The sequence below is a fragment of the Eublepharis macularius genome, chromosome 8 (assembly GCF_028583425.1).
Source record: "Eublepharis macularius isolate TG4126 chromosome 8, MPM_Emac_v1.0, whole genome shotgun sequence".
Lineage (NCBI taxonomy): Eukaryota > Metazoa > Chordata > Lepidosauria > Squamata > Eublepharidae > Eublepharis > Eublepharis macularius.
Window position 1 is genome coordinate 15089137 of NC_072797.1, and position 25392 is coordinate 15114528.

The window sequence follows — 25392 nt, forward strand, 5'->3', positions numbered from 1 at the left end:
GAAGAGGGGCAGATGTGCTTTAGAGAGGAGACATGCTCGAGTCAAACGGAGACACGCCAGAGACTTCATTGAGACTCTGAAAGAGACGCACACACACACCTGGTTTGAAAAGGGCTGGATGAGAAGGTAAACCAAAGAGGATCAGAATTTGAACAACACATTTGAAACCGTTAAGATGTTTTTGCTTGTTTCTTTAACTTCAAAGAGAAACAGGATGCATTTATACCTATTTCATTTTCTCTGTGCTCAGAGGCTTGTAGTCTTTTGCTGTTCAATTGCAAGTTGTTATTTCTTGTAGCCAATGACTGCTTCTATACCTGTAGATAAAATTTTCTTTCTTCCAAATCTGGAATTATTTAGTCTCTGCTTCGGCTTATGCTTGTCGAAGTATAAGAGAGAAGGAGGGCTGCCTAGTTGGGACAATCTCTAGCCTCTGAGATTTCCAGATTTTCTCCAAATTTCCAGGGCAGCTGAAAATTAAGGAGGGAATTCTGTTTTTTTTTCTTTTAGTAGTCTGACTGGAGGCTGTCAGACTGCAATTATACTAATGGCCTGCTGGTGGGAGCAGAGAGCAAACCCTACTTGTGAGAGGGAAGGGCTGGGATGAAGCTGGGAGAGGTGAGCTCCTAATTGTGGCCCAAAAACTTGCGATTGGGGCAAGCTGAGTAAATTTCTCATTCTCCATATTAAAAACCAGGGCTTGAAGGGTTGTTTGACTGTGCAACCTATTCCTGAGTACAGTGCACCTGTGTGGACGCATGAAGAACCTCTGCATGGCATTCAGTCTGAATAGCACAACTTAGACCTTCCTTCTCTTGTGATCGCCTAGCCATGGCCACTGGCGGCATTCATTTTTTAAAGCTACAGATACTCCTATTATTTTGGGGATGGATTAAGCCCCTCAATGTATTTTTTAAAGCTTTCAGATTTTTCTGCAAACCGAGAGCTTTTCTTAAGTTTGTGGAAAGGTCTGTCTTGTCTGTCCATGGTTCATTTCCAGATTTGTGTCCACAGATGGGGGGTCACATTGAGAATTAAATATAATGACAGGTGCGGGACTTGTAAGGGGCATCTCATTTTCCCTTTCTCCTCCATTTCCTTTTTCCTTTCCTTGAAAACCCTCAAAGCCTCTCTTCTTTTCCTGCTGTTTCTCTCCTACTCACCTGCCAGAGAGCCATCCATCCATCCAACCTACCTACTTAAGTGGGGTTTTCTGCCTTTAAGGCTCTTAGCAGACTGGAACCGGTATACCTTTGGGACTGCCTCTCACCCTATATACCCTGGAGGGTACTTCGCTCAGCAGGGAAACATCTACTGGAGATCCCCAGCCCCAAGGAGATCCGCCTTGCCTGGGCCAGGGCCTGGCATTTCTTGGCCTTGCCCCCAACCTGGTAGAACTCTGTCTGAGAGCAGAACTACAAGTGACAAAAGGCACAGATTGGACACTTGTCAGCTTCCCTCAAGTTTTGATGGGAAATGTAGGCATCCTGGTCTTGCAGCTTGGCTCTCCGACTGCTGTCCAATGGACTTTTCAACTGTCACTTGTCCAACATTCCGCCAAGCTGCCTACATTTCCCATCAAAACTTGAGGGAAGCTGACAAGTGTCCAACCTGTGCCTTTTGTCACTTGTGGTTCCGCTCTGAAACAACTTGGGCCCAGTGGGATCTTTTAGCATTCCGCTGGGCCTGTAAGACAGAGATGTTCCACCAGGCTTTTGATGGTTGAGGCGGGTGAGCCTCCTCTTGGCCTCCTACCGAGTGGGGGGGAAGACCCCCTCCTGGTTTTTAGTTTGTTGTTGTACAACAGCCTCCATCGATCCAGTGATTATGAAGGACTAAGAAATCTGCTGTCTATCTTGAATTTTGCTGCCAGTTTTGTTTGAGCTGTATGTCTATTTATTGTATATTGTATTGTATTTTAATTGGGTTGTGATCTGCTTTGAGCCTGCGTCACGGGGAGAGTGGAGTATAAGTCCAAATAATAAATTTTAAAAATTATTATTATTATTATTATTATTATTATTATTATTATTATTATTATATACCACTCTTCTAGACTCAGAGTGGTGAACAGAGCAGGTTAGGGGCTCCTGCTCGTAGCTCCTGTTCTCCACCACTATTTCCCATGGTTGTCTACTTAGCATCCTTACCCACAGCCATTCCAGTGTGTGTCTTCTTTTCTGAAATCCATCTTGTGTTAAATTCTATGCTGTCACTTGGCTGTTTTTCAGGGAATGGACGTTAATGCTGCAGTGCGGTCCAAGCAAGTGCCTGTCTTCCGAAAGACGGCTCAGAATCTTTCAGGTCGCGATCTCCCTTGATTCCTCACCTTGGTCTGCCAGGAAAGTTTCTTTGTTTATGAGAGAAATGCTTTAGAGAGGGTCAAGGTGGCCCATCAGGACTATGACGTATCTTTCAGTGCTTGTCCTGTGCTCTTTCCACTCAGGTGACAGAATAAAGCATTTCAACTCAGCCTTCCTCACTTAGCATCTTCATAAAAAACCCTTGAAACAAGATTTGCAGCCCAACATTCACAGGTGAGACTTGTCAGCTATTATCCCCTGATAAGAAAAGACCTTATTGCCACTCTACTAGTAGCTGCAAAAGGTGCAATAGCTACACTTTGGAAATCAAAATCCATCCCCTCAATCGATAGTTGGTATAACAAAATTTGGGATCATTTTATTTCTGAGAAATTGTACGACAAAATCTATCAAGTAGAACACTTCCCGCAAACTACGAATTTTATTATTATTATTATTATTTAGAAATGGTTCCCATTCTTTGATTATATAGAAAATAACAGTTCCTTACCTAGATTAAATGCCTTTAATATGTATATAAATGTGTAAACTGGGAATTTGAGTCATCGTATTGTATTCATCCTTTTCCTGAAAATTGTACTTAGAGAACCAGACATGACTTCTTGTACTTTAGAAAGTTACAGTGTTACTGTTATATGTCATTATGTATGGTTTATTGTTATATATTGTTATCTTATTGTAATTTTGTGCGTTATACAGTTTTAATAATTTTTTTTAAAAGAAAGAAAATAGCTACAGTCTACACTCAGATAAAGATTGAAAGCAAGGGCTACAATCCAGTCAAGTGTTCAAGCTAAAAATACTTACTTCCCTGTGATTTTAATAGAGAAGTTACACTCATGCCTTGCTCTCTCCTGTGGAGACCAGTGGGGTTCAACAGTGTGTAACTTTGGCTGAATTGTACCCAGGGCTTGGTGTGCAAAATGTGATTTTGTCAGAGTTCACTTTCCTTTAAGCTGTGCCTTCTAGTCCTGGATACATGTAACAATAGCAAGAATTCTTCACTTTTCCATCGTTTTGTTTCATTGCATTTAACAGTAAATTCTGTGGCCAGGACCCGTGATGAAAATCAAAAAAACCAGGCCACTCTGAGACAAAATGATCAGTTCTACGTACCCAGAGGACTCCCAGGCATGCAGAAAAATACGATTTTGAAAATTAATCACTAAAATGATACCTTCCCCCCCCCTACCAAAGTGGCCAGATGTCTTCTGAGTGCACTCAAGGAGGCCCAGAATGCTGAGAACAGCTGAGAGGTAGATGGAGTAATTTGCCTGCTTGAGCCCCTGAAATCACAGACTCCTGCAGGGGAGATGGTGGGATGTACAGGAAAGGATTTCTAAATCATTTACTGCCCTGCCTCCCTGTAGCTCCCAGCTTTCCCTTTCTAATAATACATGTCTTGGGAAAGCAGTGAATGGGTGTAGCCACACACTTTATTTTGTAATTTCAAAAGGAAGAGGAAAAAGCCACAAGCACCAGCCGGATAAAGGAAGAGCAAGTCTCTTTGGCCAAGCCAAGTCAGCTCCACCACCCCCTCCCCCTATTTTCGAGTGGAATTCAGCTTGGCCAAAGAGACTTGGTGTCTCTTGAAATGTATTGGCGAAGCTTTGCAAACCACGGGAAAAACTCTTCCTTTTGAAGAGCTTTGACAGGCGGATACTTGCAAAGGATAATAGGCCAGATGGCGAAGGTGCCAATGAGATGGAAGAGACAAAAGGAAGAAGGAAGAAGAGAGCGTCTTGCGAGGATTAAATCTGGCAAAGAGCTTAGAAACAAGCTGTTAGACGTAGCACATATATTAACTTTGCTATATTTCAAATGCATGCAGTTTTCTTTCAGAGGGAAAGATTTTTTGAAGCTTAAATCCCAGACTTCTTTCATCATACGGCCAGCCATTTGATATCCACTTTTAACATGCATGGGTTGGATCCAGTCAGCTTTTTGGCTCGGCTTCCCCACTTTCCCTCCACATGGCTTTTGTCCATTTAGATCACATGATCCCCAATATGGGGGATCCCCAATATGGACATTATGGTGAAAACAGGCCCTCTCTTTTCTTCATTTGTTGGATCCGACCCCATGAATGTATCTATTTTTAAAATTTATTTAAATAGCTGTCAGGGCCGCAAACCATCCATGTTGTACAACACAATAAAAAGGATACACAGTTAAAAATACAAAACTAAAAATGTAGCCAAATCTGTCCAAAGTGTTAACCTTCCAACAAACTCCCTCTTCTTTTGTCAGCTCCTGATTCCTGAACAGCTGCTTCAACTATATCCTTCTGTGAGGCAGATGCATTTTAGTTCTAAATCGGAAGATTCGTAGCTTAACGTATATGATGTTTTGCATTGAAAACAAGCAAGAAACCATCTTTTAGGAAGAAAAACAATGAGAATAAGTACATGCTAAATCTTTGTAGAACTCTTTAAGAGGCTAGGAAAAAGTGCTCCAAACTTGAACAGAGTAACTTGAGGAGAAGGTGGTGAGAAAGACCTCGGGTTGCCAGCTCCAAGTTGGGAAATTCCTGGAGATCTGGGGGGTGAAAACTGGAGAAACCAGGAGAAAGTGGTTTGGGGAGGGAAAAGTTCTTGGCATGGCATAATTCCATAGGGCCCACCCCCCAAAGTAGCCATTTTCTCCAGGTGAACTGATCTCTGTGGCCTGGAGACCAGTTGTAATTCTGGGAGATATCCAGCCACAACCTGGAGGCTCGCAACCCTAGAAAGACTGCTTGACAGGCAGACCTGAACCCAAAATCCAATGCAAACATAGTACTGATGTACTGGAAAAAACAGAATACTGGGAAAACAGAATATGCTGTAATTCTGACAAAGCAAACGTGATGGATATATATGTTTCCTGGATGAATAAAAGCACTTGGTAGCTGATCAGTTTATGTTCTCTCTCTAAAAAGCAACTTGCCAGACTCTGCCAGTTCGATCCCCAGTTACTTCACTCAAGACACTTCAAGAGTCTAGTAAAAAAATTCTTTATTAGAGATCCATTAGTATCAGTGCACTCAGACAACAGCATTGGCAGAAGTGACGTAAATGGGCAAAGCAATGTTAGTTATAGTGTAGGATTCCCGCCTTGGGATAAGGACCGTTAGAATTTAGGCACGCAATGCCTAGGAGGTTGGAGGGGGTAGGGAAGGGGAAGACAAGGATGAGCTCATTTCATGTCTCAGGGAGATACGGCTCCGGCCGGTATTCCCAGGACACTTTCCCATGCCAGTTGAGAAAGTGAAAGCAGCCACCTGCAAAGATAACCTACTCTTGGCTACATAATCAGACAGTTACACAGATAGTTCTTTACACATTCTCAGAGGCCCTGAGTACAGAGTACAGAGAATAATAGACATACATGCAGATAGGCAGGGCGCATCTGACACAGCTTTGGTTTTATGAATGTTAGAGCAACTTGGATTCACCAATATACAATTCCAGATGCAAGAAAGAAGATATTTTAAGATGAAAATGCCTTCCTAAATACAGTGAGTGAAGGATCTACTTTTTGATCATTGCTGATCATCTCAAGAGGATTCTTCAAGCAGGTTTAAGTCTCCGGGAGGGATCCAAGCACCTGCATTAATGGCCCATTTAGGGGCTGGCTTGTTTGATTAAAAGACGTGAAAGGACATTCTTGGGAGGCGGGACGCTTTTTACAATATACTCCATTACAAAAATACAAGCATCAAATTAATATTGAAAAATCCACACACACACACAGTGCAATCCTATGCAGAATTACTCGAGTCTAAGCCCATTGTCTTAAATGGACTTCAATTGGAGTAACTCTGCATAGGATTGCACTGAAAATGTCAAGGCTTATTAAATTCCTTTAAGCACAGCCAGGTTTTTGTTTTGCATTCCATCCTGAAATTAATAGTTTCCTAATTTATTGTGCTACAACAGCCAAACGTTCCCTATCAAAAATACAGCACAAGCAATGCATCATTTGTCATCCACCAGATACCTTAGGGTGTGTTTTCTTTCTTATTTCAATAAATCAAGGACGATGTTCAAGGTCTTCAAGTTGCTTCAGCTTCTGCGGATACTTGATTTTTAAAAATTTACTTATACCCTGCCTTTCCTTCATATACTCCAGATAAGAAAAATCAGGACTGCGACTTTGGGGTGATATTTTAGGGCTAAGTGAAACCTGGCAAAGCAATCTTGCGGGCAACTTTAGCATCTCCGCCAAAAAAAGAAAAAAGTACAGGGTCTGAAATTCTGCAGCATTTATCCAACCTGTCTAGGGATGCTGGACTGCAAACCAAGGAATCTGCAATAGAAAGCAGGCGATTAGGCTTCTTGTTGGGTAAAATATAGTTTGCAGAGCAGAGTTTTGCACAGCAGATAAAGAATCACAGATACATGTGAGTTCAGCTTCTAAAATAATGTTTACTACATATAGGGTAAAATAATAAAGGTTACATTGGAGATAAAATAAAGAAGAGCTAACTTAGTTCCTACGTCCTTACATGCTGGAGATAACGGTCTAACTGACTAGGGCACAATGGCGTCCTGTGTAAAGGAAAGAATGTCAATTGCCCCCCAATAAACCTGGTCAGCCAATAATCAATCCTAGATCTGTTCATTAAGCATGCAACTCCCCTTTACCCTGGCGGGAGTACCCTAGCTGTGCCTAACTAAACACAAACATATTGTCAAGGCAACATATTGACAAACAGATTAACTCTTTCATGACAGAAGAGAATGACACTTGTAACATCCCAACACTTCTCCTCCTTAATTCCTTTCCAAAATTTATATCTACCTCTTGATCTCCCACTTTCAGTAGGGATCAAGAAGAGCCTCTGTGGGCAGGGAAGAAAGAGAGACCAAAATACTCAGGGAAGAAGTGATAGCCAAGGATTTCTGGTGCAGCTGCATTTGAAACACCAGGGCTGCTTCCACACACGTTGGATAATCCACTTTCAATACTCTTTAGTGAAGATTTGAGACTGATTTTCCATGTGTGGAACAAAAAATCCACTTCTAAAGGATTACGAAAGTGCATTGAAAGTGCATTATTCAACGTGTGTGGAAATGGCCCATGTATGGCTTAGATTATTCCATCTCAAAAAGCAGTAGAAAAGAGCAAGAGTCTAGTAGCTTCTAGAAGACTAACATTTGTGGTAGGGCATGAGCTTTTGTGAGCCACAGCTCACTTCTGCAGATACCCCCTTCTGCATCTCTTCCAGCTCTGTCCTTTTTGAGATGTATCAAGATGGGTAGCCGTGTTTGTCTGTAGCAGTAGAAAAGAGCAAGAGTCTAGTAACATCTATAAGACTAACAAAATTTGTGGGAGGGTATGAGCTTCCGTGAGCCACAGCTCACTCCTTCAGATACCCCCTTCTGCACCTCTTCCTGTTCTATGATGTCCTTTTTGAGATGGATCAAGACAGGTAGGTGTGTTTGTCTGTCTGTAGCAGTAGAAAAGAACAAGAGCCCAGTAGCACATATTAGACTAACAAAATTTGTGGGAGGGTATAAGCTTTCATGAGTCACAGCTCCCTTCTTCAGAACTCACAAAAGCTCCTCCCCTACTACAAATTCTGTTAGTCTTATAGTTGCTACTGGACTCTCGCTCCTTTCTACTGCTACAGATAGACAAACACAGCTACCCATCTTGATCTATATAAGATGGAGAAAACAGGAACTAAAGGAGCCAAACAGTTGGAGCATCTTCCATACAGGACAGGTTACAGGGATGAGGACTCTTCAGTTTAGAAAACTAAAGGAATAACATAATAGAGGTTTATAAAATTTCACACACTGTGCAGAAGGTGGAGACAGAAAACTCCCCCGCCTGTCCCCTAATACTTGAACACGGGATACTTTATAAAATCGATGGGCAGTGATTCTGGATGGATTTTTTAAAAAAAGGACTCCATGTGATGCTTCATACGACAAGTGGAACTCTCTACTCGAAGGTGTAGTGATTAGAGATGGGCACGAACTGGGAAAATGACAATTCATTGCGGTTCATGGTTCATCACGTTTCACAAACCAGAAACCACGAACTGGCATGAAATTGCCTGGTTCACGAACTAGTTTGTTTGATTCGTGAATATTTCACTTCCAGGGCAGCAGAAGGTCTGCAGAAAGCCCATCCCCCTGTTGCCTAGGAAACTGATTGATCGGCACCAGGCTGTCTGCAGTGACAAACTGAAAAATGAACCAAATGAAGTGGCCTAAAAATCATTGCAGTTCGTCAGAAATGCCCTCCAACGAACTGCTTGTTTGCGAACCAAAAAATGGCCCGGTTTGTGACGAACTTTGGTTTGTATTTTGGTTCATGCCCATCTCTAGTAGTGATAGCTACTAACTTAGGGGGAAACGACACATTACCTTTAACACATGGTCCCGGTGGAGACTTGCAGCAAGACAGTTCCCCACAGCAACTCAATTGAAAAGCATTGCAGGGGTCCTATGCTGGTTGGGACCATAGCATGGGGGTAGGAGGAGCTCCCACCTTCCCATGCACCCTTGTCCTGACCCAAAGCAGCCTAGGGTCTTATCTGCCTCACCAGGGGACTGCCAGAGCACACATTCAGTGCATTGCACAGCCCAGTGGGGCAAATAACACTTCCACGGCTGTTTTGGGTCAGGAAAACGGGAATGTAGGGAAGGTAGGGGTTCTCCTCCCTCTGTGCCATGATCCCAATCTGAACCTGCCCCCCGTGGCACCTATAAATTAAGGTGCCACAGGGAACTCACAGCTGCCATATGTCTGCAAGTCCCCATGGTGATCTCATGTAAACTGTAATATGTAGTTTAAGTCTTAGGTGGCTTTAAATAGGAAGTAAGTGCCTTTGTGGAGTTCAGTTAAGTAAGATGGATAAATAGAACCTCCATGTTTAGAGGCAGTGTATCTCTGCATGTCAGTTGTGGGAGACAACCCTAGTGGGAGGGCTGGGCCTCTGTACCTCTTCTTTCTGGGGCTTCTGGGGTATCTGAGTCATTGTTGGAAACTGAATGCGGGACTAGATGGAAGAATGCTTGGATCCAGCATGGCCTTGCTAATGTGCCCTATTCTATCATTTCAGTTTTGGTGATCGTGCGTAAGAGGAGATTGTGCTTATATGTAATTCTGTCAGTATTCATGGGCACCCTTTTGTGTGACTACGGCAGCTAGCATAGTTTCCAGCTCTAGTGCATCTGATGGGTAGGGTTGCCAAATATGGGTTGGAAAATTCCTGGAGATTTTGGGGCGGAGCCCAAGGAAGGACCTCAGCAGGGTATAATGCCATAGTGTCTACCCTACAAAGCAGCCATTTTCTCCAGAGGAAGTGATTTCTCTAGTCTGGAGACAAGCTGTAATTCTGGGAACTTTCCAGGCCCCACCTGGAGATTGGCAACTAGCGATGGACATCCTATCATTAACAGACTTGCTCACATCCTGCAAACTGGAGGACGTGGCTTCTTTTATTGAGTCTAGCCATCTGGTTTTAGGTCTTCCTCTTTTCCTACTGCCTTCCACTTTTCCTAGCATTACTGACTTTTCCAGAGAATCTTGTCTTCTCATGATGTGACCAAAGTACAGTAGCCTCAGTTTTTGTCATTTTAGCTTCTAGGGAGAATTCAGGCTTGATGTCATTTAGTACCCACTTATTTGTCTTTTTGGCTGTCCATGGTATCCACAAAACTCTCCTCCAGCACCACATTTCAAATGAATCCATTTTCTTCCTGTCAGCTTTCTTCACTGTCCAACTATCACACCCATATCTAGCAATAGGGAATACCACAGTTTGGATTATCTTGATCTTGTTTCCCAGAGAGACATCTTTATCTTTAAGGATCTTCTCTAGCTCCCTCACAGCTGCTCTTCCAAGTCTCAGTCTTCTGATTTCTTCATTGCAGCCTCCCTTTTGGGAGTCTCCCAAGGCATAGAAATCTTGAACAATTTTAATTTCCTCATCGTCAACTTTAAAGTTGTGTAATTCCACAGTAGTCATTGCCTTTGTAATGACTTTTTGCCCAAACTATAATGAATGAAAAGGACTTCTGACATGTTTACCTCATCTTGCTTTATTGACATGTTTAATGGAATCCCTTGGAGTTCTCTGGGTTGCAACTTGATTGCTCCAACTCCATCCGTGATCAGGAACTTAGCAGAATCCACAGAACATCCTCAGCTTGTGAAGTCCTTTTTGCTGAGCTTCAAATGTTGCCAGGAGGCAGAACCAGTACACCTGCAGGCAGGGCCGGCGCGCCCGTAGAAGCCAGGTGCTGGAGGGAGCACCGGAGGAGGTGCGGGGGGTGGGAGCGCCCCCCAAAGCAGCAGCCTCCTATCCCTCCCACCCCACGCTGCCACCAGCACAAGCCCCCCGGCTGGGCGCAGCCGCCGCAGGCAGGCATCTGCGGCGGCGCAGGCAACCGAGCGGGAGAGCTTGGAGGCCGCCTGCCGCAGCGATCGGGCTGGCGGTGGTGGCATGTGCACACGCGCTCCCGTGATGATGTCATGTGTGACGTCATCACGCAGGCCGGTGTGCGCGTGTGCTTGCACGCGCCCAGGGGGGGCACCCGGCTGGCCGACCATGAGTGCCACAAACTCTTGCGCCGCCCCTGTCTGCAGGGCAAGAACTGGACTCTTCCTTCTGCAGAACCATTACTTATGGGATATTTCAGCCATAATCCATATTGACTTACACTATGCAATCCACCTTGAGTCACACTGAGAAAGGCAGACTATAAATAATGTAAAGGAATAAATAATAAATGATGGCAGGATTCACAGTACAAAAAATAAAGAGAATTGGACCTTCCTGGTGTAGATTAATTCTAAAACAGTTCTCTGTTATTTGCAATGGATGCAAAGGTTGACTCATGAGAAGCCAGGAAATTGCCGGCAGCACAGATCTGTATTAGGATTCCTTTCATTTGTGAAACCTTTATGGTAGCAGCAGAGTTACTTAGTCAGAAGTGTTTAACCTCAAACGTGCATTAATTAGTCTTCAGATAAATCATGGAAAGATATAACTTACAGTTTTATTGAGGTAGATTCCGTCCATAGCAATATCTTGGAGAACAGAGAAAGTGTCCTAATCTAAGAAGTCACTTTCCCTACGACTAAACCACGGCCTGAGATAGGCAGCGAGGCTGAAAGGAGCGTATCTGTGGACAAGGCCTTCATTTAAGACCATGAGGCAAGAGAGAGAAATTTCCCAAGAGGCATAGAGACAAGAGGAGGAGTCAGGAGGTATTCCCACCTTAGACAAAAGAGTAGCAGCTTACTTGGCTAGAGTTACACATATATGCAGAGAGTCATGCCACGCCCTCCCCAATGTCCAAGGTATGTGGAGTCGTCTATTCCAACAATATGAAGGGTGGGAAGTGTCCCCTCTGTAAAAAAACATAGGGTTTAACCACTTCCCTGACCAATCAGATCCTATGTGGGGTAGCAGTTAGGATATCACACAAGGGTCAAGGAGATCCAGGTTCGAATCCTCACTCTGCCACAGAAGGTTGCTGGCTGTATTTGGCCCAGTCACACTCTCTCAGCAGGACCTACCTCACAGAGTTGTTGCGAGGATAAAATGGAGGGGAGGAAAACAACGCAAGCCACTTTGTGTCCCCATGGGAGAGAAAGCAGAATATACTACTGCCTCTAAGGGCCAAGCTACACATGACGAATGACACTTGAACGGCAAGTGGATTGAGTGGAGGGCAAGTGAACAGGGAGAAATACACTTGCTGTTCAAGTGTCATTCGTCATGTGTAGCTTGGCCCTAAGGATGCACGGTTTGGCCAGTGGTGGTCTTAAAATGGCATATGCCCCCTCCCCGTCTTATAGGACCCCAAACCCATTTTCTTAAAGCTGGCAGCCTTCGTAGACTGTGTATGAGTTGGCACTAACCTTGAAAAAGTTACAGTATTCACCTGTAATACTGTCATCGTATATTACACAGGACTCCCTAATCTCGGCGTATGCAAGGAGAGATGCTCCTTTGAGATTCCGGCTTTTCCACACTCCGTGTCGTTTGTCTACGCGTAATCTCTTTGCAGAACACGAGGACGCAGTTCCCTGCTGACTAGCTGTGATGAAGCGGGTGTCCCAGACTTTGGAAAGATTTTCCAGAGTTCTGCTGAAACTGCCGGTGGAAACTTGAAATTTAGAGAGGCTGCAAAACCAATGAAGGCGTTAAAGCGGCCGAAGTCAGAAATGCACAGTTGAAGTTGGCTGAGAAAAAAGAGGCTGGCCTAGGGCCAGAGCTGAATGGGTTTTTAAGAAGTCCCCAGTGAAAAGCTTGCCTAATTTTTTTTTTCCAGCTATGCTCTGCCAATGGCATTCTGTTTTTGCATCTCAAACTAGTCAATGTTAAAGAAATGCTCTGAATACCCTCTAAATTCACTAGTGTCTGCAGCGACAATGCACAGAATTTGCAACAGCGGAGTGAAAAGGAGCACGAGAAGCTCAGCTTTCATTCTGAAACATGGAGAACAAAATGGCTATTCCCTTGCAAAACAGCAAATAGAAGAGGAAAAAATCCACAGGGAATACAATACTAATTTACAAAATTACAAAACTGTATTCAGAGTGCAAAGGCTACAAAATTTCGCCATTGTATTCATATAAATAAATAACAACCTCTTGATGCAATTTTCAGACACACACATCAACAATACAAAAATCTTTTACATAATCATACAGGGCAAGTTGCAGTGGACACACACAATTCCCAACAATCTTCTTGGTATAGTTATAACAATTCTTTTCAGGACTTCCCTCAGCAAGTGAACGGTGAAGCCCAGCCGCGAAGCAAAGCTCCAACCCACACTCGATCTGGGGCCGGCTATCTGTGGCAGATATCGGAATCCTTCATCAGGAGCGTGTGGAACGCTACAATAATTTTTTTTTTACTTAGCCTCTTCTATTTGCTGCTTCATTCTGAAACAAGCTAACAAACATGTTTCTGGTTCTCAAGAGGCGAAGAAAGGCTTGCTGTTTGTGCAGGCCATACCTGTTGATCTGTTAGAATTCGAAACTGATTATGGTCTTTTCCGCACATGTAATTTACTCCTCTCTTTTGGAGTGTTCTCTCGCTGAGGGCCAAGCTACACATGACGAATGACACTTGAACAGCAAGTGTATTTCTCCCTGTTCACTTGCCCTCCACTCAATCCACTTGCCGTTCAAGTGTCATTCGTCATGTGTAGCTTGGCCCTCAGATTCATTTTGGCCACCTACCTTTCTGCACGCCACTTTTAATCCCGGTATAAGTGCTGTCTTTTTTTTGTCCATAAGGGTTATGTGGTAAGGCATGAATGTTATCATTGGCAGCCCTGTCAATGTCATTGGTGCTGTCAAATCACCACCACCCCTTTAAACATGTTTTTGTATATGCCCAATCGCTTTATTACGTTATGATGTTCTGATGACCGAAGGGTCTCAAGAGTAAGGCATTAGCTGTCATGTTTGAATGTACCCATTTGTCCATGCCAATATTAAGTGTATGATGCAGAGATGCCTTGGTGTTGTACCTGGTCTTATGTAGTAAGTAACTGATAAGTACATTCCTTGACTTGCTTTCTCAGAGCCTCGCTACAAGTGACATCTTACATGCGAACGGCACTTGATCATTTTCGCAAGTCTTTCTGGGAATTGAAGTCCCTCTCCCCCACCCCTTTTCTTTCTGTTCCTTCCCCTCTCTGTTAGAATGCCTGCCTGAAGAGACGGAGAAAGCCTGCTTCTGCAAATCGCTCCTCCAGTCACAAGCCTGCTCTCAATGATCTTTGGGGGTGGGCAGCTGCGACTTTCTCAGCTTTCTCCAGAGCATCTCCCTCTCAGCAAGACAATTAGCAAAGTTGCAGCTGCCCACCCCCAAAGATCACTGAAAGGACACTAGGACTTCACCGACATGTCAGCTTTCTCCAGAGCATCCCCCATCCCCCAGCAAGACGATTTGCAAAAGCTGCTATCATAGGCTTTCTCCGTCTCTTCAGGCAGGCATTCTAACAGAGAGGGGAAGGAACAGAAGGAAAAGGGGTGGGGGAGAGGGACTTCAATTCCCAGAAAGACTTGCAAAAATAATCAAGTGCCGTTCACGTGTAAGATGTCACTTGTAGCGAGGCTCTCAGTCTCACAGCCTAGCTGGCAGCTGCGGACAATCTTTTCTTTTGATATTGTTTAGACTGGCCTTGAATGTTACATTACCCGGAGTCCTGTCTGTTTAGTGCGGGAACTTCAGAAATGTTTCCCAGACTGATTCTGTACTTGTGATCTAGTGGGGAGGAGGTTGGTTGATTATATTGTCCTACAATAGCCTGAAGCTTTATTCCTTTCAATGAGACGTGACCAGGCTCACCTGCCTTTTACTTCATGTACTCCTATGGACCTGTGTATATGTACAAGATTGAATTCCTGAATAAAGGTCATTTAGCCAAGGACATGTGTCATGCTGAAGTGAACCAGTGATCTATCTGCCATAACCTGACATCCGTAGTCTGACATTAGCAATGGAAAAAAGAAGAAGAGAGAAACAAAAATGAAAGAAATTCCAATAAGGTTCATGTGCAATGTTGCCACAGAGTAACCCCAAACACAAAATTTTTTACCCCAAAAGCATAGATAATCTTGAAAACCTAAAAGAAAGCCATAACAGCAACATCATCATCAACATGTGAGGTATATATTGCCCTTCAGGACAACTTAAACAACCACTCCAAGCGATTTACAAGGTGTGTTATTATTATCCTCATGACAATCACCCTGTGTGATGGGTAGGGCTGAGAGACCTCCGAGAAGCTGTGACTGACCCAAGGTCACCCAGCTGCCTTCGTGTGGAGGGGTGGGGAATCAAACTCGTTTCTCCACATTAGAGTCCAACCACTCTTAACTGGAGATGGGCATGAACAGCAATATGAACTAAAGAAAGCCATGAACACCCCAATCAGCTGTTCGTGAACAAGCTGTTTGTGAGGCCCCATTCTAAATGAATAGGTGGTCATTGCAAGCTTCGTTCGTTGCTGTTCGTCACGCCAGACAGTCTGGCACCTGAAATCAATTCTCTTGGCAACCGTAGGCAGGGACTGCCTGAACTCTGTCTGAACTCTTGCTGTTTCCCTGGAAACCCCAATCTAAGTCCAGTTTAGCTTGATAGGCAGGTCTTTCTTTAAAGTGTGGAGCTCCAAATTTGTTAGAAGGAAGCAAAGAGCAGGAGGGAGGGGGGCTCCCAGCTCTGGTTTTGCAGACAGTGAGGGAGAGACAGTTGCTGTTGGCATTTTGAGAGAGAGGGAGAGTGCATTGGAGCTTGAATTTTCTTTGTGTGTGGTGGGATAGGGATCTACCCCTTCAGGTTCCAGGGCTGCTGCCAGGCTCTGTGGCCAAGCTATTATTTATTATTGGTACCTTTCCTGCTGCCTGCTCAGGTACGGTTTCTGGGAGTGGTGCAGTAGGGATCTTGATGGCTGGAGGAGAGCCTGCTGCCCCCCACAAACAACGAACAACAAACATGTTCGTGAACAGGTCATGTTCATCAGTGTTCATTGTTCATTGTTTGTGGATGGCAACAAACAACGAACACCATGTTCATTTTTTTCGTGTTCATGCCCATGTCTACTCTTAACCAGTACACCAAACTTAAACCTTTTATTATATTATGATGCACCTTTGGGGGGGGGGAAAGAAAATTTAATGATGTTATTGTAATGTTGGTGTTATTGCATTTTGTCAGTTTCCGTCCTGGTGCTGGCCTCTACCTTCCAGTTTTGGGTCAGCCCGGGTGGGGCTCTCTAGTATGCACTTTTGGGGGGAGGAATCATAAATTCTAAACGAAAATGTCTACTTGGCGCATGACTGTCATGTATTGGGAGATTTTTTTTTAAAACAAGCGCAATGACGTTATAACATTATGACATTATAATGTTATTATGCATGGCTTTTTTTTAAAAAAATCCCCTATACATGACAGCCATGCTCCATGTAGACAGTTTTTGTTTAGGATTAATTACCCCTATCTCAAGGTCCAAACTGTGAGAAGTGGCCTGCAAAGGCAGGGTGTTGCCAAGGACCCCCCTCCTCCTGTTATGGGGCCTCCCATGAACTGTGTCAGTTTCCTGTATTGCTGTTTTATGAATTCATCAAAGACTTTGTTTTGAGGCAGCATTGCCCATGCCTATTTCCTGTTCTCACTGCTGCAATGGACTGTACAATCTATACCTGTTTCCTGCCTCCTTGGGCACCTATCTCACCTGGGCCCAGAGCCATGCTGCTAGCAGCACAGTGCCAGCCGGAGGGAGCCTCCACAAGCCTGGCCAGGCAACCCCTGGCTAGTTCCCGCAGAAGGCCCCTTGCAGGATGGTCACTGAGCCTGCCCCCGCCATTGGGCAGCCTGCTAGCAAGCCCAAGCCGTGCCAAAGGAGAAGCCATGTTTCCCAGGCAAAGAAGAACCACTATGGACTGTGTGCTCTGCGGCAGCCATTTCCAGACCAGGATCCTGTCACATCCACGGAGCCCAGCCTCACCCTGATATGCATATCTCTGGAAGCCACCCTGAGATGGAAGCTAAGTGCCGACTGTCCAGAACAGCTAATGGCCGCATCTCAATGCAGCCAGCGCATTCCAGAACTGATGACATCAAGACAACACCAGCTTCCTGGCCGATCCAGTCAACCCGCCCGGCACTCCCCTCCCCTCCTTTGTTCCCACTTCCCAAGGTGTCACACTCTTATAATCAGACACTAAAGTGGCCCATCAAGGGTAGTTGTAGAGCCATTAAGCCTTTGTTCCCCATTTGAGAACCATAGGGAAAGGCATCTGCCCCAGGGTACGTTTTGGGGTATTTAAGCCTGCCTCCCTGGCCAAGAGGTTGCACGTGCCATTTCTCTCCTGTTCCCAGCCAGGCATGTGCCATTCCTATCCAGACTCCTTGCTGTCACTCTATTGAATCTAGTGCAGGCATTAGACCACCTCATCTCGCTGCTACGTCTTTGCTCCACGCCGTGACTTGGCGAGTATACCCAGTTCCGTCGTTCTCAAGTGGGCTACCCCGCTAATGCAACCGTCTCTATCTTCTTACTCTGTATTTCCTAGATCTTGTATGTTTCTTGGATGTGTGTGCTAATTTAGGCATACGCAACACTATTTAGTAAAGACACGTTTTATTGTTATTTAGTCTGCCTCTTTATTACATGAGTGTCTGGAGAGGGCCCCTGGTATAAATTGGTTAAGATCCACATTAAATCCAGACTGCGAGCTAATTTCCCCCATCAAATAGAGCAGTTCTGGTAAGAAGGGGTAGGGTGCAACTGAGGGCAGAGGTGGGGAAAATGGAAAATTCTGCATAATTGAAACAGGCGACTCAAAACCGCATTAAGAAAAACATTGAGGAAGAAGTGCATGGAGAATATTCTAAGGGAAAACTTGAAACACTGCGTTGAGCTTTGAAGGGGGAGTTAAGCATGTAGAATTCAGAACACTTGCTGCAGTATTGTCCATGCAGACAAGCCCCCCCCCTCTGTGTGTGTGTGTGTGTGTGTGTGTGTGTGTGTGTGTGTGTGAGAGAGAGAGAGAGAGAGAGAGAGAGAGAGAGAGAGAGAGAGAGAAAATATGAAGGATTCCCGATGTACCAGAGCAAGAGAATTTTGATAGCTGCACAGCTTTCCCCTTTTTAGGAGAAATAATGCAAACTATAATTTGCAAATATATCCATATTTACAGAATTTAGATTTTTTTTCTTGGCACCCCAATGTATGTGTAACTTTGCCAACAGAGAGGATATTGAGCTTGTAAATTTGTAGGCAGTCTTCCTTTGTTTTAATCAAAGCACAATCCAGAGCTTTGTAACTTCTTTAAAACTAAGTTCCTCATAATCAAAAGATTATCATATTTTATATAACTAGAGTCAAGTAACAACAAATAATTATTAGCTAATGTAGTCTCAGAGCTAATGTAATTCCATAATGTTGGTTTAACGGGGGGTGGAGTGGAACTGGTTTCCTTCCCAGCAGTCTATTGTGATTCTGCTTTCTTAACTTATTATAATATACAGTAGCAATAAATCACAGTGATTGTTTGCTTTTTGTTAATTGTGTTTTTCTTAACTGGAGTACTATATCCTCCTGAGCTATTATGTTGATTGATTGATTGATTGATTGATTGATTGATTGATTGATTGATTGATTGTCTTTCTTGGTGAGACTCCAGGCGGATTACAGAGTGTAAAACAATACAGTCAAATAGCATGAGATATCCAGTATATCACGCTCAGCATGCATTTTATCCCATTGTTACACCCTTGGCTTTTAAAAAGGATGTTGGCTTGTTTTTTAATGCTTGTGTTCTAATGGTTTTAATACTTGTAAGCTACTTTGAGCAGGTCTCTACTGAAGTGGCATATAAATTTTCTAAATAAATAGACAGGTATAGGATTACAAATTTTAGAAACAATGCAAAATAAAGTATCGGACATATAAACAGTGCAGAAAAATTGAATTACAAATGTAGAAGACAGGTTCCACAGAACCTGTGGAAGCCTTTCTGGCTTCCTCAGGCAGACCATTTCATAAGACAGAAGCTACAACAGACCATGCAGCTGTACAGGGAGTTATTGATCTTCTCCATTTGCATAGCGGCACCTCCGGAAGGTTATATCATCGTTCAAGCCTAAAGCTTTGCAACTCTGAGGACTGGTAACTTAAACTGAAAACCTGAATTTTTGGGATGCCGAATTCTGCCCTAGATGCTAGTTGCTATACTTGTGCTGCTGTAATGTGACGACAAAAATCACAGGATATTTATTTATTTATTGTTTGCCTTCCTCACTGAGAGTCTCTACATGAGACATCTGACATGTGAAGAACAGTGTCGGGAGATGCAATGTTAGCTGGGAAGGGTAGTTTAAAAAGACAAAGCTGGCAGCAGGGCAAAGGCTTTGCTATACATTGGGGCTGTGTGAAGGGGCTGTGAAATGCCAGAAGGGAAACTTCAGCCCATTATAACCTCTCCAAGCCCGGTTCTGGAAGGCAGCTCCAGCCCATTTCCCTTCCTCACTGCCCTCTGGTTGCGATCCCACACAGTTTTAGACTGGAGAGGTGAAATTGACAGAGCCTTCAAGGAGGAGAAGATGAAATTAACAAACCTTCTGAGGATTGATCTCTGCCAGCTCTGTCTTTTTAAGCTATGCTTCCTGGCTAACACTGCATCTCCCAACACTTAATGAACACGCACCAAGGTGTCTTGTGTAGAGAGACTCTGAGAGCCAAGCTACAAGAGCCAAGCTTTTTTCACGTGGACAGCACTTGATCATTTTCGCAAGTTTTCCTGGGAACTGAAGTCCCAGTGTCCTTCCCCTCTCTGTTAGAATCGCTGCCTGAAGAGCCAGAGAAAGCCAGCAGCAGCAGCAGCTTTTGCAAATCGTTCCTCCTGCCACAAGCCTGTTCTCAACGATCATTTGGGGGCGGGCAGCTGCTACTTTCTGCCTGGGCGTCCTTCTTCCGGGGAGCTGCTCTGGAGAAAGCCGCCGTGTCGGTGAAGCTCCAGCCACAGCGACAGCGGAAGAATCTGCTGCTGCTCTGACATGCACTCATTCCAGTTTTTCTCCAGGAGCTCAGGAGCAAGGGAAGGGCGGCTTTCTCCAGAGCAGCCCCCCAGGAGCAGGACGCCCAGGCAGAAAGTAGCAGCTGCCCGCCCCCAAATGATCGTTGAGAGCAGGCTTGTAACTGGAGGAGTGATTTGCAAAAGCTGCTGCTGCCGCTGGCTTTCTCTGGCTCTTCAAGCAGCGATTTTAACAGAGAGGGGAAGGACACTTGGACTTCAGTTCCTAGGAAAACTTGTGAAAATGATCAAGTGTTCTACATGTGAAAAAAGTCACTTGTAGCTTGGCTTTAAGACTCAAGGCAGATTACACAGTCAATTTAAAAAACATTTCAATAAACAATGTCATAGGACAAGTTTACAAAAGATTTAAAGCCCCCAGAAATCCACTATGGAGTTGAAGAAATGCTGAAACAGAGCACAAGCAATTTTAAGACTGACATATCAAACAATATAGAAAAGCAGGATATATAAAGCCGAGCCATCTTTTCTCCACAAAAGCGCTCATCAATATCAGGTATATAGCTGTTGAAATGTATTTACTGATACACGGGGGTCATTCCGTAGAAAAAGAGCTGGAGGAACTCATTAGCATAGCTCATTAGCATATGCCATGCCCCTTGACATCACCAGAAGTGTGTCATTGGCATAACTAATTTGCATATGCCACACCCCCTGACATCACCTAACCTGGCTGTTTTGGACCCATTCAGGCCCAAAATGGCAAAAAGGGGCTGAAAATGGCCGAAAAGGGGCCCAAAATGGTCAGGATCAGGCCGCTGCTGAGCGGGAGAGTGATCCACCACCTGTCAGAGGCCCGATCTGGGCCGTTTTGGCCCAAATCCAGGCTGAAACGAGCTCAAAATGGCCAAGAGTCAGGTGGGCGGGGCCACCTGACATGTGACCTCTTTGGGGAACTGCCAGAACTGCGTTTCTGCGTGTTCCCTCTCAAAATGAGCCCTGCTGATACAGCTTTTCTTGCTCTTTTGGACAGTATTCTAGATAGGGAAGGCTCATAGGTCTGTGGTCAAGCCCATAGCTTTCAGGCAGAAGATCTCTGGATCATACCTCAGGGCTATCAGTTGAAAGCTGGCTTCTGAGTGGTACAGCATCAGCCTTGTGTGCGGAAAGTCCCAGGTTCAATCCCCACCATCTCCAGTTAAAAGGATCAGAGGGAGGTGGTGTTAATGTCTGAGTCCCTAGAGAGCCAGTCCCAATCAGAGTAGACAATAGTGTCCTTGATATACCAATAGAAGTTGGATTCATGTGTTCAAGGTATACAGGTCTTCTTGCAATGCCAGTGCCAGTCAGTGTAGACGACAGCAGGCTAAATGGATCAGTTGCAGGGTTGCCAACTCCAGACTGAGAATTTCCTGGAGATTTGGGGCCAGTGATTTGGGGAAGGCAGAGTCTAAGGAGGAGAAGGAACTCAGCAGGACTGTGATGCCATAGAATCTGCCCTCTGAAACGCCATTTCCTCTAGGGGAATTGAACTTTGTAGTCTGGAGATAAGATGTAATTCCAGAAGAACTCCAAGTTCCAACTGGAGGTTGGCCACCCTAGTCAGTTGGCTGACTCCATATGAAGGTATGTTAATAGGCAAAATATATTTCGCGCCTTGGAGATCCAGAGCTTGGAGACAGTCAGAATTTATTGGGCTGAAACATTCATGACAGCTGGGCCTTAGCTGAGGTGGTGGAAGGCCCTTTTCCTCATCCCCCCCCAATAAAATTTTTAAAAAATCACAAGAAAATACTTTTAAAACTAAAAGCTTTAGATGTCTGGCAGTGCCACCAGTGCTATGCAGTAAGAAATATCCATGGCATCAAAATTATGATTTATTTGATGGAGGCCAAAGGAGTTCTTATTGGGATAAAAGACTTCAATATCAATTCAGCACCATGCACCCTGATCTTCCTTCCAGCCCAGTGAGTGTAAATTACAGATGAACACAGCAAATATGCAACGGGCACTTTTCTAATTTAGATTTCATGCATGGGAAGTGAGAGAGAGGTTTGAGGAAATTGTGATTTAAACAAGGAGGAATTAGTCGTTTTAAGAGAAAATCCAAATGCAAACAGGATTCCCCCCCCCTTTGCTTTCGTTTTTCCTGCCTGACATTTTCAACAGAATAGACATTTGGAGAACAAGTAAGAGGATAACATGGCAATGAGAAATTAAGAGTGTCTGCTCAGAAGCACTCCTGTCAGATGGGTGCCAAAAGAATTCATCGACTTTCCCTGAGCTGGTCACGGATTGAAAGAAAGCTGTCAATACCAGTCCTGTTTACAATTTCAGGAACACAAGTTTGGGGGCTTCTTTTGACTTGGGTGAATTGAGGTGGGAGAGTTCACAACAGCTCCAAAACTTGATTTCAATCCAAGTAAAGGTGCTACTGAAAGTTGTTGTTTCGGCTTGAAAACCTGGCACACTTTTCTTGTGTGAATATTCGTGCCATTTTCGTTTTCCCCGTGCTAATTTTTTTTCCAGTGACATTTGCAGTTTGGGATGTTATTTTTGCAGCAGCCGTGGATGTGGTAGTTAAATGGCATGTAGCATGGAAACACTGTAAAAGTGTTATAAATATAACATCAAAATAAGCAAATTGGGAACACCAATTTTAAAAAACCAGGTAAAATTACAAACCTCAAGAGGACATATGAAAGAAAGAAAGAAAGAAAGAAAGAAAGAAAGAAAGAAAGAAAGAAAGAAAGATGTGCATAACAAAATAACAACAACGTTCAATTTACATAATGCCCTTCAGGACAACTTAAGGCCCACTCAGAGTGGTTTACAAAGTATGCCATTATTATTCCCGCAACAATCACCCTGTGAGGTGGGTGGGGCTGAGAAAGCTCTGGAAGAGCTGTGACTGACCCAAGGTCACCCAGCTGGCTTCAAGCGGTGGAGTGGAGAACCAAACCCAGTTCTCCAGATTAGAGTCCCGCCGCTCTTAACCACTACACCCAAGTTTTGTTTACTCTTTCATTTTCGTTTTATACAGGGTGGAACCACTCCCAAGACAACTAGGAAAAGGGTACATGATGTGAGTATCTGAAATGAGCTTTGGAGATAGCCAATGTGGCGTAGGGTGTGGGGATGCGCAGGTAGGTGTGGGGCAGGGAAGTGGGATGACAAGAAGGGGATCGTATAAGTGGCATGGAGAGGTCCCTGAGCACTCTCTGCCCAGCCCCCGCAAACCTGAAACCTGGAACCAGCTCTGGACTAGCTCCACACCCCTCCCAGGCACACCTTCCCTCCCCAGCCCTTCCTGTACTCGAGACGGGTGGGTTCTGTTTCAGGGATGCCCGTGCTGGTATGGTTGTTGTTGGTCTTTCTGATGCCATTGGCTTTCTTTGTTGTTCAGCTGCAAAACATAGCAGGAATCCAGTGGCACATTGGAGGCTGACCTCACACTTAGGCTCCTGCCTGCTTTCTGCTGGCTGCTGTGTGCAGCATGCACAGGGAACAAGCTCGGGGTAGTCCAGGTTTGTGTGTGAGGCTGCTCTAGGAAGGGGGTCACTCTTCCACAGTACTGCTGGCATCTGATAAGCCATCTATGGCTTGTGGAGGACCGTGCACTCGTTTTCCCCTGCTGAATGTCCATAGTGAATGCTCCAGCGCTGCCGCAATTGCGCTGGAGGCCAGTCATCTCCACCTTGGTGGCCCTCAGGATTGCACCGTCAGAGGCAATTGACATGTTCACCTTACACATAATTCATGTCTCGTCCGAAATATATCAATTCCCGATGATTCTCTCTGCTGTGCTTGCTTGTTTAGATGGTTTTGTCCTCTCTTCTTTCTCTTGAGTTAGGTCGTTCTGATCCCTCCCTTTCTCCTGTCACTCATAGGCTGCTTTTACACATGTTAGATAATGCACTTTCAATGCCCTTTAGTAATTGTTTGCAAGTGAATTTTCCTGTTTCACACTCCAGTTGCAAACCATTGCTAAGGTGCACTGAAAGTGCATTATATAATGCATGTGAAAGCAGCCACGGTTTGTTTACATTTCCTCTTTTAGCAGTTCTCTTCAGTTGTAATAATTTCCTGGATTCACGTCTGCTTCTTCTCCCCCCCCTGTCCCCCCACCCTTATGTAAAGTGTTCTGTTCCCCCTTAAAGGCAAACAGCAGAGGAAAACTATGGAGTGTATCTTACCACTCTGCTCAGCAAAGGTTGAAGCCTTGCTCCTCCTTAAGGTGTATTCCTCCCAAGGCCTGGTCGGGTTACCAACCTCCAGGTGGTGGCTGGAGATCTCCTGGAATTACAAAAGATCTCCAGGCTACTGAGATCAGTTCCCCTGGAGAAACTGATTCCCAAAATCTCCTGGAATTTCCCAAACCGGACCTGGCAACTCTAAGTGAGATACATGTCAATTCTACCGTTCTTTAAGAGCAAACTCAGTGGGTAAAATATACATAATATTAAACCCACGAAGATCTGGTCCTTCATTCACATCCCAGGGCAGGAATCCCCAGCATGATGCCCATTGGGCACCGTGATACCCACAGATGGCTTTCATAGCACCCATTTGTTTCCTCCTCAAAGCTTCTTTGCCCCAAAGCCAGGATCCAGTTCTGGCTTTCCTCCACCTCATTCAAGTAAGAAGTGCTTCAGAAGAACTCAGGAGGTATCACCTCAGCATTTACCCAAAGCACCCATTTGGAAACTACTACATTCATTATAGGACGGTGCTTCTCAGAGTCCTCTAACCACCTGTGGAACATGTTGTGATTGATTTTGCTTCTGCCATGAGAGATTTCTCATGCTTCAAATCCCACAAGCCCCCCGTGTTTCACAAGCCTGGGGAATCACTGCCTTAATAAGAGTCTCTCTACACAATACTTTTGACATGTGGTCTTTACATGTCGGGAGATGCAATGTTATCCGGGAAGTGTAGTTTTAAATGACAGAGCCAGTGGAGATCGCTCTGGAGGGGATGGATTCTCTCACAGCCCTTTGACACCTCTGGCGTTTCCCCTTCTGGAGTCTTTGCCCGTCCGAGGCTCGATTAATTCAAAGTTTTAAGCAGTGAGATCGGCAGGGTAAAAACGCTGGAAGGGAGACAGTCCAGCACGCCAGATGCAGCGGAGGGCTGTGAGAGAATCTGTCCCCTCTGGAGCGATCTCCGTTGGCTCTGTCTTTTAAAGCTGCACTTTCCAGCTAACATTGTATCTCCTGGCACTTAATGGACACATGCCTCAGCGTCTCTTGCAGAGAGACTCCAAGTAACAGAGATCTATCAATATTTCCACCCCCATTTTTTAAAAAAGCACACACGGGAAAACATTTACAGATTAGCACATGAAAACAAGCGGATCCTCAGATGAGTGGGAATGTGTAAAATGGCTGTCAGCCAGCTTGTGCCAAGCATAAAAGGTTTTTGACTGCCCCAAAGCATTCTCTGCCTGTGGAAATATAAACCCAGTAGTTATTCAGTTTGGTCTCCACCACTAATTACTACGCAATAGGAATAAGAAGCCAGCAAAGATGGCATCCTGGCTTTGCTGAAGTGCTTTGCA